Source organism: Neophocaena asiaeorientalis, unplaced genomic scaffold (genome assembly GCF_003031525.2).
Source record: "Neophocaena asiaeorientalis asiaeorientalis breed wild unplaced genomic scaffold, Neophocaena_asiaeorientalis_V1.1 scaffold185, whole genome shotgun sequence".
NCBI lineage: Eukaryota > Metazoa > Chordata > Mammalia > Artiodactyla > Phocoenidae > Neophocaena > Neophocaena asiaeorientalis.
In genome coordinates, this window is record NW_020171809.1 from 769,382 (window position 1) to 783,857 (window position 14,476).

Consider the following 14,476-nt stretch of genomic DNA (forward strand, 5'->3'; position numbering starts at 1 on the left):
CAAGAGAAACTAAAAATGTATATCCCCCAAAAGCCTTGTACAAGAATGTTCAAGCTTATTTGATGATAGTCAGAGACTAGAAACAACCCAGATGCTCAGCAACAGGAGAATGGCAAGCAAACCGCGGCACAGCTGCGAGCTGGATCACCACTCAGCGGCGAAGGGAGACTGCCGGTGTGTTAACAGCATGGGTGAAGCTCAGAAACGTTGTGCTGGAAGAGTTCAGACTCAGAAGAGTACAATTCCATTCACTGAGATTCTAGAGCTGGCAAAGGAACCCCTGATACTAGAAATCAGGGCTGAGATTGCTTCTGGGGTGGGGAATGGACTGGGAAGGGACACGTGAGAACTTTCTGGAGTGATGGAAAGGTGCCTGGCTTGCTGGGTATTTGTCAAAACTGATTAAGTGGCACACATCTGAGCATTGCACTGTGCGTAAAGTACACCTCGATAAAGACTAAAGCCAAGAATGTCTCACAGACGCAACTGAAGTTTCTTATGTACCCTTCCCTAACCCTATTCTCCTTCCTCCCTCCCCAGAGAAACTCAGCTCCAAGGTCTTTCACATTAAAATGGTGCCTCCAAAATTTTACTATACTTGTGTGGATTCATAAACCATAAGGAAAACTGTCTTATGTGGTCAAATGCACATGGTAAACACTGGCTGTGTGCCCCTTTTATCCAGGGTTATGTTTTGAGGGTTTAATCCATGCAGCTATACATAGGTCTGGTCCATTCATCCTAACTGCTGTAGCACTTTTTACATGAGCACATCACACTTTATTTATCCACTCTTCCGCTGGTGGACTTTCAGGGGGGTTCTAATTTGGGGGTGTTGAGCAATACTGTGACGACTGCCCTTGTGTGTGTCTCCTCTGGACTTGTGCTGGGGTAACATCCTGAGTGCCATCGCTCACCTTCCGAGCCCTGGTCCCTGAGCGGGGTGGGGGTGGGGTTTACTGGATGGCCGGCAGCCTGGCCGCCTGGGGCTGTGCAGGCTGAGTGCTCGTAGATCTGAAGGCCGTGGGCGCTATGTCATCACTGTCGTAATCGTGATTTGGGGTCGAGCACCTTTTCAAGTGTTCGCTGTGTCTGCTGGGTATTTGGGTTCCTCCCTATGAGTCCTTCTTGCCATTGTGTTCTTCCACGTTTACTGCTGGAATTTTTCCTGGTTATTTTGCCATTTGGCCAGCTTACTAAATTCCTTGTTTGTTCTCTTAGATTTCCCAAGTAGTGACAATATTTCATCTGAAAAGTGTAACTCTTTCTTCCTTTCCACACTTAGATCTAGCATTTGTCTTCTCCTGCCTTCACATGGAGTAGAAGCATCATAAAATACTGAACTTGAACAGCAATAGCATCCATCCTTGCGGAGCACAGGCTCCAGACGCGCAGGCTCAGCGGCCATGGCTCACGGGCCCAGCCGCTCCGCGGCACGTGGGATCTTCCCGGACCGGGGCACGAACCCGTGTCCCCTGCATCGGCAGGCGGACTCCCAACCACTGCGCCACCAGGGAAGCCCCTCCTTGGTTGTTTTTAACCCTGATGGAACTACGTTGAGTTATTCATTCCGATATTTATTTGTTTCTTTGTTTATTCAGTCATTCATCAAGTATTTCTTGGCCTGTATTTTTTGCACCAGGCACTGTTCTTGATTCTGGGGCACAACTATGAACAAGGCAAACAAGATCCTTCCTCCCTGGAAGAAGAGAGGAAGTAAACAAAAAAAAAATAAAACAATTTAAGGGACATGTAAATATTACAATGAAAATAGAGTAGGGTACCATGTTTGAGAGTGAAGGAGACTGTGTTTGATGTTAGGCTTTGATCTCTGTCTTTTAGAAGTTAGGAAGATTCATGCTATTACTAGTTTAAGAATTTGTATCGGGGATCATTGTTGAATTTTATCAAATGTGTTTTTTGCATGGATCAATATAACATGGTTTTTCCTGTTCTACCCTATTAATGTGATGACTTTAATTATAAGATTTCTAATGTTGAACCACCCTTTCATTCTTGGAACAAATTCTACATGGTCAAGACATGTCATTCTTGTCCTGTACTCTTCAACCCCACTTAAGATGTTTGCATGTATATTAGAAAGTGATATTAGTCTTTAGTTTCTCTTTTGTGCTATTGTTGATGTTGGTCTCAGGACTACGTTACCTTCAGAGGACAAATCAGGGATCGTGACATATTTTTTCTGCCTTGGATCACTTTAGATAACAGATATTATGTTCCTGGATGAGTTGGGAGAACTTGCCCATGCAACAATCCGGGCCTAACCCACGAGCATGTGTGAGGGAAGTCAAATCATTTACTGCGTCTCCCATTTTTCCCCTGTGTTACTGGACCATTCAGGTTTTCTCTCTCCCTGTGTCTTAGTCTGCTCAGGTTGCTAACACAGAACACTAAAGACTGGGGGGCTTAGAAACAACAGGAACTTATTTCTCATAGTCCTGGAGGCTGGAAGTCCAAAAACAAAGAGCTAGCAGATTTGGTGTCTGGTAAGGTCTGCTTCCTGGTTCACAGACATCCAACTTCTCCCTGTGCCCTCACACAGTGGAAGGTAAGAGGGAGCTCCCTGGGGTCTCTCTTACAAAGGCACTAACCCCATTTGTGAGGGCTCCACCCTCATGACTTAATCACTTGCACAAGCCCCCACCTCCTAACACCATTACATCAGGGATTAGGATTTCAACACATGAATTTGGGGGGACATAAACATTCAGTCTATAGCACCTTGTGAGAAAATCTTGATAATTAATATTTTCTTAGAAAGTTATCAATTTTATTTATATTTTCACTTTTTATATAAACATTGCATTTTAAATATCTTTTCTGTAGTTATATCCTCTCCTCATTTTCAAAGAACCAATCCTTTTTTTTTTAAAGTCTAATTGTTGTTTATTTTCTATTTCATAATTTCAGGTTTTCCTTAGCTTCTTTCTTCTACTATCTGTTGAATTTTGTTGTTGTTACTCATAATCTAAATTCTGAAGTTGGACTTCCCTGGTGGTGCCGTGGTTAAGAATCCGCCTGCCAATGCAGGGGACATGGGTTCGAGCCCTGGTCCAGGAAGATCCCACATGCTGCGGAGCAACTAAGCCCGTGCGCCACAACTACTGAGCCTGCGCTCTAGAGCCCGTGAGCCACAACTACTGAAGCCCACGTGCTCTAGGGCCCGTGAGCCGCAGCTACTGAGCCCGTGTGCTGCAACTACTGAAACCCTCACGGTCTAGGGCCCGTGTTCCACGACAAGAGAAGCCACTGCAATGAGAAGCCCGTGCTCCGCAACAAAGAGTAGCCCCCGCTCACCACAACTAGAGAAAGCCCGCGCACGACAATGAAGACCCAACGCAGCCAAAAAGTAAAATAAGATAAAAAGATAAATGCTGAAGTTGAATGTATAGGTCGATCACTTTCGATCTTTCTTGAGTTCTTGCCAAGCATTTAAGCCTTAAATTTGCTTCTTTTAACACAATGGCTACATCCCATTGGTTCTGACGAAGCACAGTGTCATTCTCATTCATTTCTAACTAGCGTATAATTTCAGTTTTATTCCCTCATTTAACCAAATAAGTTTTTTAAGTTCTAAGATGCTCGATTTTGTCCCCTGGAGCCACACTTTTCTTGTTTACTTCCTGTTTTATTACCTGGGGCTCAGAGAGAGAGATGACCTGAACAGTCTCTCCTTCGAATAATTTACAGATATTTCGGAGGGCTCTAGGCCTAATTAAAATTACGTCGACGTGCTTGGGCTTTTGCGAAGGGGCAGCATGTACTGGTGAGGGTTACAGGAGGAAACTCGCTGGGGTAGCTGCAGAGAGGTCGTGAAGGGCTGTTATTCAGCGGAGGCAGGGCTGGCTGTCCCTGAGGGAGGGGGAGCCCCAGGAGTCAGCAGCGCTGGGAGTCTGTGTCGGTCCCGGAGGGCACAGGGAGGGGCCGCACCAGAACCTGGAGAAGGTTGTGCGGGAAACAGAGCCCTCAACGAGGGTGGCAGCCCCCCCACCGGCGAGATCTGAAAAGGAGGCGCTGGGGAAACCTGCCCCCACCTCCCCCCACCCTCTCCTCCTGCCCTCTAACCTCCTGCTGGACCCTCCCACTGGCTGAAGCCAAAGCAGAGCCCAGAGGAGTCAGGGACAGAGTGGGTGGAGGCTGACTGGGGAAGTGGGGGGTCAGGGAGGGGGTCGCTGCCGGGCATCGCCACCACAACACTTCCCACTTCGCAGGAATTTCCTGGGGAAGGCCCTGTCTTCTGTAAGACGGCAGTTGCCCTGAGCAGGACCGTGTCCTACCCAGCCCCTGAATGCTTGCCGGCATCTAGCAGAGTGCTGGACCCCCTCCATTCTGAACCCCAGAGCACCTGCTCTAGCCCCCAGAGCCTCCCCCTGGCATTACCTGCTGCTGACAGCAGAATCTATATGCCGCATCACTGGGGAGCCTCAACCTTCCCGCCCTGGACACGGCTCAGGGTGGGTGGCGGGAGAGTCCTGATTACTAGCCCTACCTAACAACATATTCACGATACAGAGAAGGACACCCTTCCTGTTCCCTCACCCTACAAGCCCAGACACAGCTCAGAGCTTGTGGGGTCTTTGCAGATATGCAGAGGAGGGAAAACAGTGGAGGGGCCGGGCGGGGGGTGTGTTGGGGACTTTGACTGACCTTTAAAGAGTCAGCATTGCCTTCTGGTCTGGGTCACGAAGGGAGCTTCTGGAAGCAGCTGCTGTTCGGACACGGTCCCCCACAATGGGCTCTGGCCCCAGCCCAGCCACCCGGCTGCCAGCTGCCGCTGGCCAGACACTGAGTCAGCAATTGGCCGTCAGGCACACCGGGAGCAGAACCCAGCAGAGCTATCCAGACGCAGTGCAGATCCCCTCCAGGCCTCCCAAGCCCAAAGCCCAGGGACCCGTTCACCTGGGGCCTCGCCAATCTCCACCCTCGACTGGGTGCGCATCGCCCAGCTCTGCTCTGGGTTCCAAATCTGGAACCTCCTGCAGGTTATTTCCCTTCTTCATAAAGTTTGATAACATTGATCTTACCTCCTGGGTGATTCTGCAGTGAGATGAGATTGGGAATGGTTAAGGGGCTGGGTGTTTTCCTACAAATTCAGGCTCCTGGGCTTCATCCCAGCCCTACCCACCTTCCAGGGGAGGAGCTCAGGGGTCCAGCTAATCAGAGCCTCCAGTAATTAAAGCCTGGGGTGGGCCAGTCACCTGGGGACCTGCTTCCTACCATCCCCCAAGGGCTGCTTCACCCCCTGTGGCTCTGGCCCCTGAGAAGCTACTGGAGTCGTAGAAAGTGTGTTCAACCAGGGGTCTGGCTCAGGCTGACCGCAAGTACCCGGGACCCTCAGGGCCTTTTCAAGTCTCTCAGCCTTGGTTTCTTCATCCAAAACGGGGTTGATGACTGTGCGTCCCTGTGCAAGGGGGCCTGCACGTAAGGAGCTCTGTTATTCAAAAGTAAGCACTTTGCAAATTCTGCAGCCTGATAGAAACGCTGGCAGGGCCCGGGTTACGGGTGGGAGCCCAGAGCCGTGTCCGTATGAGGGCTCGAGGCTCTCTTCCTGGCTGCCCCTCCGTGTTAACACGTGCTCAGCCTCAGGCTGCCCTCAGGTCAGCCTGTGAGAGTCCCAGCCCTAGGACTCGAGTCTGGCCCGTTCTGGACCCCAGCCCCACTGCATGTGCTGGGCCAGTGACAGGAGCTCTGCTGGGCCTCTTCCCCTGCACCCAGGTCGGTGGCTGGTGTCTGGTCCCTACGCCACCTCGGCAGCCTCCGGTGGGTCATACAGGAGTCCTGTCCACACCGTTGCTGAGGTTCCTGGATGCTTGCACACATGCTGGCCGACCAGCCTGAGTGTCGTGTTCTCCTGCCCAAGACTGACCCAGACAGCCTGGTTCTCAGACAATTTACACACTGCCTGTTGGTTCACTTGCTTTACTCTTCCCCAGACCCCAAGGAGGGCATTGGGCCCACTTTAAACAAATGAGAACTCAGAGGGTGGAAACGTTCCATCCAGTGGTGACGGCAGGAAGGCTGCATGGAGGAGGCTTTCTCATAGGGCTGTGGAGGATGGGAGCCTCAGTTTAGGGAAAGGCTGCAGAAACTGAAGAGAGGGTGTGACTTCAGTGTAGCTCTGCAGATGCCAACACGGCAGTGGTTCCCAACCTTCTCGGCACCAGGGACTGGTCTCGTGGAAGGCAATTTTTCCACGGATGGGCGGGGGGTGTGGGGGGGTGGTTCAGGCGGTAATGTGAGTGATGGCGGGATGGGAAGCAGCAGAAGCTTCGCTCCCCCACTGCTCGCCCCCTGCTCTGCACCCCGGTCCCTCACGGGGGCCCGGGGGCTGGGGACCCCTGCTCTAGGGGATCAACGGGGACCAGGTGGGCAAGGGAGCTTCAGCCAGATAGGGGAGCTCTGTCCAGCTCTGCCTGGACATCAACGCGCTGACTTGGAGCAGGTCTTTCCCTTCCTGGCCTCAGTTTCTCCATCTGTAAAATACAGATAAAGGTCTTCCAGTGTTGGACCTGGAACCCCACCGCGACGCAGCTCGAGCCCACAGAGCTCCCCCCGCGGCCTGGCCTCACCTCACGGTCCGGATCCGTACCCCGCGGGGCCCTCTCGCCGCAGGGGCAACGGCACCTGCGTCCGCGGGGATGCGCGCCCCGCTCTCTGGACCAGGCCAGACACGCCCCACCGTTGCTGTGGCAACGGCGTTCCCCTGCGGCCCCGCAGAGCCCGGAACTCGGCTGCAGTGGGTTGCCGCGGCAACCAGGCGGCACCTCCAAAGGGCGGGGCCTCCAATGAGCGGGGCCTCCAGTGGGGCGGGGTCTCCAGGGCCTGGACCGCAAGAACACCAGATGCTCTGTGGCCCCTGAGGGGAGGCGGGCTTGGGCAGAGGAGGCCCAGGTTGAGGCAGTGCAGCATTGTTCAAATTCCACGTGTCCCCTCAACTCCTCCAGGGCTCCCATGTAGTTCCACAGTAGCCTCACATCCCACCACTCCCCCAGCTGTGGCTTCTTTTCAGGCAACCTGTCTTTCCATTCCATCATTCATTCCTTCATTCATTCATCGTCTCCGGTTTCTGCAGGTTTGGTTTTTCTTTTTCCTATTGGGGATCACGCTGATTCCTCACTAAGTATTTCTGTCTATGTACAATTCTGGAAAAGTCGAAGCCAATATTTCTGCAAATATGGTTTCAATGACTCTATGCCTCCTTCAAAAATTTCAGGATCGCTTCTCCAGCACAGGTCACGGGTTCCACCTGGCTCCCAGCTTCCCCGGACCCCACCACCCATCCTTGGCTTTTCTGCTGAGCACTGGCCTAGCCTAGACTTTGGGTGCCCACCAGGCAGGAGCCCCGGCCCAGCCTTTTCCTCCCAGCTTCCCCCCAGTTCAAGCACATTCAGGCCCCAGGGATGACCCGTGTTGGACAGTCGTTTTCCTGACCTGGACGTGCCATCCTGCCCGCAGAGCTCCTTCAGCTGGCTCCTTACCCACCTGGTTCACCTGGTCCCCTCTGCACCTGCCCAGTTGCCGTCCAGACGTTACCATCCTGCCGTCAGCTCACCTCGACTGTAGCCACCACTACATTTTTAGTTTCCTCTTGGTTTGTGACACCTGGGTAGTTTTTCTTTTCTGTTTGCAAGCTTGGTTTGTGTATTTTGAATTTTGTAATGTATTTTTCTACAACTTATTCTTATGAGGTTAAACCATTTGAAATTACCATTTTTCATGATCCAAATTAGTTGAACATAAGCAATTTTATATAACTTAACCTAATATTTGGAGGGACTGGGGTCTTTCAACATTGCTTGGCCTGAGGGAAGTCTGCAGCTTCGCTGGATTTTTAAAACTTAAAAATCGTAATGCAGTATTTATTAGTACTATAAATGGTGCCCCAAACAGTAAAAAATGAAAATGGGTCTTAATTTCTACTCTTAGATAGTGCTACTGGCCTACAAAAGATATCCCTGAATATGAGTAGAAAATTCAAACTATATAAACAGAAAGTAGACAGATCCATCCATCGATCGATCGATAGATAGATGGATACTTTTTCTTTAAGTGAATGCAACCTTGCCTCCCTCCCCCGACAGCAGGTGCAGCGCTGGCAGCACTGCCAGCCGCTTCTTGTGATTTTATGGGTATACCATGCACTCTTCTGTGCCCCTGTTAAATAATTGAACAAACATCTCGGTGGTCTTTCCACACTGGCACATAACTTTTGCGACTCATTCTTTTCAGTAGCATCAGAGAAATCTCTCCCGTGCACCCCGATTAACTTAACCAGGGCTCGTGGGTGAACACCTTGGTTATCTTGTCTCTTGGGAAATTTTTGCGTGCAGATACTGCAGGCAGATTTCTATCCGTGGGATTACTGAACCAAGGAGGGGGCACCTGAAGTGCAGACACGCCCAGAAAACTCTCTCCACTGCCCCAACCACAGCCGTGGTGTGGAGGGGCTCCTTTCCCCACACCCACAGAGTACTGGATGCCACCAAACATTTAAACTTTGGACACTCTGACAGGTCAGAAGAAAGATCTCACTGTTCTGATCTGCATTTCTTTAACTATGACTATCTTTGCATATTGACCCATTTTTTTTCTATAAAGTGTCCCTTTCATAGTCCGTGGCCATTTCTCTGGTGGTTACTTATAGGTTTTGCTATTAGTTTGCATAAGCTTTTTATACCTCGAGGAAGTTCCCTTCATCTTCATATGTTTCGAAATATTTTTTCCAGGGCAGGGTTGGTCTCTCAGTTTTGTTTATGATGTTTCGGCCATGTAGATGTTTAGTTTTTATGTAGTCCATCTTCTTCTTTAGGGCAATCAGCCTGTGTACCCTGATTTCTCCACACCAAGATGTTGAATGCATCCATTCACACTTCATTCTAGTTTCCTAAAATGTCATTTTTTACAAATAAATGTGTACTTCATTGGAAATTTATCTTGATGTCGTGTCAGGTGGGATCCAATTTTATGTATTTCCTATAGTGTCCTACACCAGTTATCAAATCATCTATTTTCTCCAAATGTTTTGAAATGATACCTTTATCATAAACTTTTGATCTACTTTCTTTTAATACTGGCATATTTTTAATGATTAGAATATCATGATATGTTTTAATATCTAACAGGGCAAATCCTCCGCATTCTTCTTTCTTTTTAACAAATCGCCCCACTAGCCTTTCTCGTTTGTTTTTCTACATGAACTTCTGCTGCTTTTTAAATGGAGATTGCAACAAGCGTGTAGCTTTAATTTAGGGAAAACTAGACCTTTTACAATATCACCTGTTCCTTTCCAAGAGTATACTATACTTTTCCATTAATTTACCTCTTTTCGTGGATTTTCAAAGTTTTCCTACCTAATTTCTTTGTAAACGAGAAACCTGCACATTTCCTGTTATTTACCTTTCTTAGTACTACTGTGATTAGACTCCTCCATTATAGGCTCTAACTGGTTATTACTTGTTTTTATGGAAGCCGTTGCCTTCTCGGTGATAATTTTTCTCACCTCTCCCTAAAGTACTGTTTCCCATAGCTTTTCACTCATCCCTTAAATTTTCTTGGTAGATGATTACGTCGTCTGCAAATATTGATAATTTTGTTTCTTTTTTTTTGCTTCAATATTTTAACCTTTTTTTCTCCTTTGTAATTGCATTGGCTGATACTTCTAAATAAAACAGAGATGAGGTGATAATGCACATCCCTAATTAAAAGAGAATTTCTTGGCTGTTTCACCATTAGGGGTATTGTTTGTATAGGGCTTACCGTGTGCCCGGCCCTGGACCCGGCATTTCATACATGAATCCTCACCACTGCCGTTTGATGTTGGCACTGTTCTTACCCCACCAACAGGAGAGGTGACAGACATAGGTGCTGGTGAACTTGCCCAGAGCCACACAGCTGATGGAGAGTGAAGTCAGACGCTAATCCATGCTGCCCCTTGGCTGGACTCTTATCCCCCAAGACCCTGAAGGGATGCTGTCTCCTAAAGTGAAAGAAGAAGCCATCTTTCCCCGAAGGGAGTAGTTATTTGCTTTTTAACCAGAAATGGGTGGCCCTTTGGTCAGATGCCTTTTCAACACCTACTAAAGTCATCCTATTTCCTTTTATCCTGTGACTTACTAGAATGGTAGATTATAATGATGGAGTCCTTAATAACGAACCACCCTTGCCTTCCAGAGAATTTAGTCAAGTTGTAGGATCATTTTAATGTTATTTAGATTGCAAGCCATGTGTGGCTCCCAGTCTCTGAGTGTGGCCTCCTTTCCACACTGCAATGAGGTGAAAGCAAGAAGGTTTGTTATGCTGTGGACATTTCTGCAGCATAGGTCTGATCATGTTTTCAGGACCTGTCTGCAGGAAGAAAGAAGGGCAGCAGCCCCCAACCAGGAGCAGGGAGACTCCTTGACCTCAGTTCTGAACCTGTCAAATTTACTGGTTTTCCTTTATCCATGAAAAACAAATCCACAATTTCACCCGCTGCCCCCATCTTTCCAGAAGCTGTTTCGAGTCCATAGCAGAGTGAAGCCCTTGAGTTGATACATTTGAAATGCAACCTAAGTGGACATTTTCAAACCAGAAAGCATCACGATGAGCGGTGATGGGGTGGAGCACATAACTGAAAGCAGATGCCGGCCTGCACCTCAGAAGGGGGTCGGAGCACAAAACACAGGGAAGTGCGCTGTGGCAGGGCTAAAACATGAAGGATTTGATTGTTAAGCCAGCCATTTTAATGGTGGGGAGGGGCACTGATGCTAGGCATCCCAAAAGAAAAAAGATGCTAAAACAGAGAAGAGGGGCTTCCCTGGTGGCGCAGTGGTTGAGAGTCTGCCTGCCAATGCAGGGGACGCGGGTTCACGCCCCGGTCTGGGAAGATCTCACATGCCGCGGAGCGGCTGGGCCCGTGAGCCGTGGACGCTGAGCCTGGGGGTCCGGAGCCTGTGCTCCGCAACGGGAGAGGCCGCAACAGTGAGAGGCCCGCGTACCGAAAAAAAAAAAACCCAAAAAACAGAGAAGAGAAAAGATTTGAAAAACAAAGAAAATGAATTTTCCAGAATTAAAGAAAAATAAACAACTTCAGATTGAAGGACTCACAGACTGTCAAACAGGAGACAGAAAAATCCGCACCATAAGAAAATTCTAGAAGCATCCTGAAAGAACATGGAACTAGAACCCAATAAGTGTGGACTCTTCTCAAAAGCACACAAGGAGACCACAAAGTCATATGTTTAAAGTATTGAAGGAAACAAACTTTGCACCTAGAATTTTACATCCAGTGAAATTGAAAGTATTATAAAAAATATTCTCAGAAATACAAGGTTTCAGAATGTTTCCACCCAAGGCCCACATTGAAAATACTTTGTATTTCATAAGTAGCACAAATGAAGAAGACTCTTCAAGAGGTATGGGCAATAAGGACGACCAAGTTTCTTAGAATGTGTATTAATTGTCTTAAAAGTGAGGACAAAGAAAAGAAATAGAATACATCCACAATAACTCAGAACTGTGTAATTCCAGACAATCTCATTATTGCTAGGGAGCGAGGAATAAGTGACCAAACAGGTGGTGAGTAGGGAAAAAAGAAAAAAGAAAAAGAAAAAAAAGAAAGAAAGAAACAGCGTTTTAAATTAAGGGCAATTGCCATAAAAATAAAACTAAGAATAAGGATGAACCACCAGAAGAATATATACTCAAAGAATATATACTCAAAAAGAAACAGGAAAGAATATATATAATAAATGGAAAATTTTAATAAGATGGCAAAACTAAGACTCAATATAACAGTTCTATAAATGTGAGTGGGTTAAATTCCAAGTAAAAGGTGGAAGCAGTCTGGATCTTGACATCCTCACAATGGGTTGCCTAAGAGATACACTTAAAGATACAAAAAGTTTAGAATAAAAATGTTGGCAGAGGGCATACTAGCCAATATGGACCAAAGGAAACTGGGTTGACCTCTTCATATATGACATTCAAATTTAAAGCAAAAACAAACAGAAAAAAACCAGCAACAGATGAGGAAGGACCTTACATGCCTGCTGATGAGAGGGGCCACAGAATGACGGTACACATACATCAGAATCATTGAAATGCCTGAGTCTGCCTCAGCGTCCATCAAGCGACGCCCGCCAGATTTGCACGGAAAAGTGGGTATTTCAACGATTGTAACTGGAGACTTTAACTTACAACTAATAATTTAACAGCTCAAGCAGACAAAAATCAGCAGAAATCTCCACATTCTGATCAATATAATGAATAATCCTGAACTTTTAAATACATACGGAACTTTACACCCATCATACAGAGAACGCAACCTTTTGAGCACACGCAGAATATTTACAGAAATAGATGAGGTGTTAGGACATAAAGAAGCCTCCGTAAGTTCCAGAGGAGAAATGCACGCAGACGGGGCTGCTGTCCTCCATTTGTGCTTCTAAATCCCCTTTGCCCGATGCTCTAAGGGATTGTCCTACATAGACCATGTCAGTGGGTGGGTTCAGACAAAGGGAGCACTGATAGCGGAGAGTGAGGTTCAGGGTCTTTTTCCCAAGTCCCTTCCGATGGGCGCTCAGGCTGGCTGCGTTCCTCAACTGAGGCCTCTGCTCCTATAGCCGGGGCACCTCCACCCCTCACCCCCGGGGCAATCAGGAGACAGTGTCACTCAGCTCTGTGGCTTCCCTACTTCCTACCCACACCTTTGTAAGTACTCCCTTTACCAGGCCCTGCTCAGTTTGAGTGTGCCATCTGCTTCCTGCCAGGATCCTTATGGAACACAGACTATGTGCTCAGACAATAATGCAATTAAATTAGAAATTCATAACAAAAGTTTATAATAAAAAAACACTATTGGAAAATAAATAACATTATTAAGTAACCCATGGGTTTGGGTTTAAAAGGAGATCACCTGGAACATTAAGGAATATTTAGATCTGAATGATAATGAAAACATTGTATGTTCAAATTCTGCGAGACCCAGCTAAGGCAGTGCTATAGAAGGAATTTGGTGGCTTTAAATGGATCAGAAATTTAGAAGAGTTACAAGTAAATGAGCTAAGAATTTACCTCGAGATGGAGCAACGGATCAAATCCAAAGAACCAGGAAGGAAGGAAATAATAGATAAGGACAGAAATAAATGAAATAAAGGGAAAGATGAGAAGATGAACAAAGTCTAAGTTTGTCCTTTGAAAATGTTAAAAAAGAAAAATGCAAATCAGCCAAATACAGAATAAAAAGGAGAAACAAGTACAGAGACAGTAGGTGTAGGGACAAATGTGCTAGCATTCATTCAACAACCTCCATGAAATGGACTAATTCCTAGAGGCATGTAAAATGCCAGATTTGGCTCAAGAAATAGAGAATTTGACCAGAGGGATAGCTATGCTGGAAATAGAAAGGATAAAAGACCCACCCTCCCTGGGGGGCCCACATAGTTTTATTGTTTCTACCAAAAGTTTGGAAGAACAATAACTTCTCTTTTTGCAGGTGGTGCCAGGGAAGAGAAAAACAGAAGCTACCTGGGGGGTTTGGAGGGTAGGGTGGTCTCCTTTGCAGAAGTGTATGTGTCTGTGCCCTTGCTACTTTCAAGGCACAAGCCCCACGGATGTTGCAAACGGAGGTGAAGCATCTCCCTTACTGCACAGTGGGAGGGGTAAATGGTTAACCGGGTAAACCTTGGGGGCAGCGCCTGGCACCTGCCCGACGCCACCGAGGCCCTGGGGATGCGGAGGAGGCTGACGCAGGGGCTGCGTGGGAAGGGGGTCCCGGCGCCCCGGCTTCAGGGCGGCAGGACGTCACCGCGCCCACCGCAGTTCCGGTGGGCGAGCTGGCCAGAGGCTTTGTCAAAGTTGCCCAGCAATGGGGTATGCTGAAGGAGGTCGGTGTCACGCAAAAGATGCCAGTCCGTCCCTGGTGGCCTGTTTTCCGGCTGGGGGATTGACAAAGGCTGGGTTTTGCCAGTGTGGACCAAGAGCCGCGTGTGACTCGGTCCAAGGAAGTTAAGCTGGAGAAACAGGCTGTGAGGACGGGGGTGCTGACGACCTGGAGAAGTGGGGCGAGAGGATGGCGGGGGTCTCCACCCGAGGCATGACGGGAGGAGAAGCGGCAGGTCCACTGGCCGGCCGGTTGCATCATCCCTGCTAGGAGGGCTGTCTGCGATGCTCTGGTCTCCCTCCAGGGCTCTGGCCCAGACGCCAGGCGCGATTGAAAACTCACCTGTTACACCTAGAAGTCAGTATCGCTACCACCCCCGACAGCCCCTCCACGGTGCAAGGAGGGAGGCCCTCGGAGGGACAAACGCGAGTTTTGTCCCTCAGCGTCGATGCGTTTGTACTGCTGGCATCGCGGGTGGGGCAGGTGAAGATTTAGTGGTTTCACTTGAAAGGGGTCCGAGTCGGGTTGGGGGGGGCCCAGGGCTGTGCCAGGGGAGGGGGCGGCGCGTCCGGGCCCGGGTGTCGGTCCCCCACT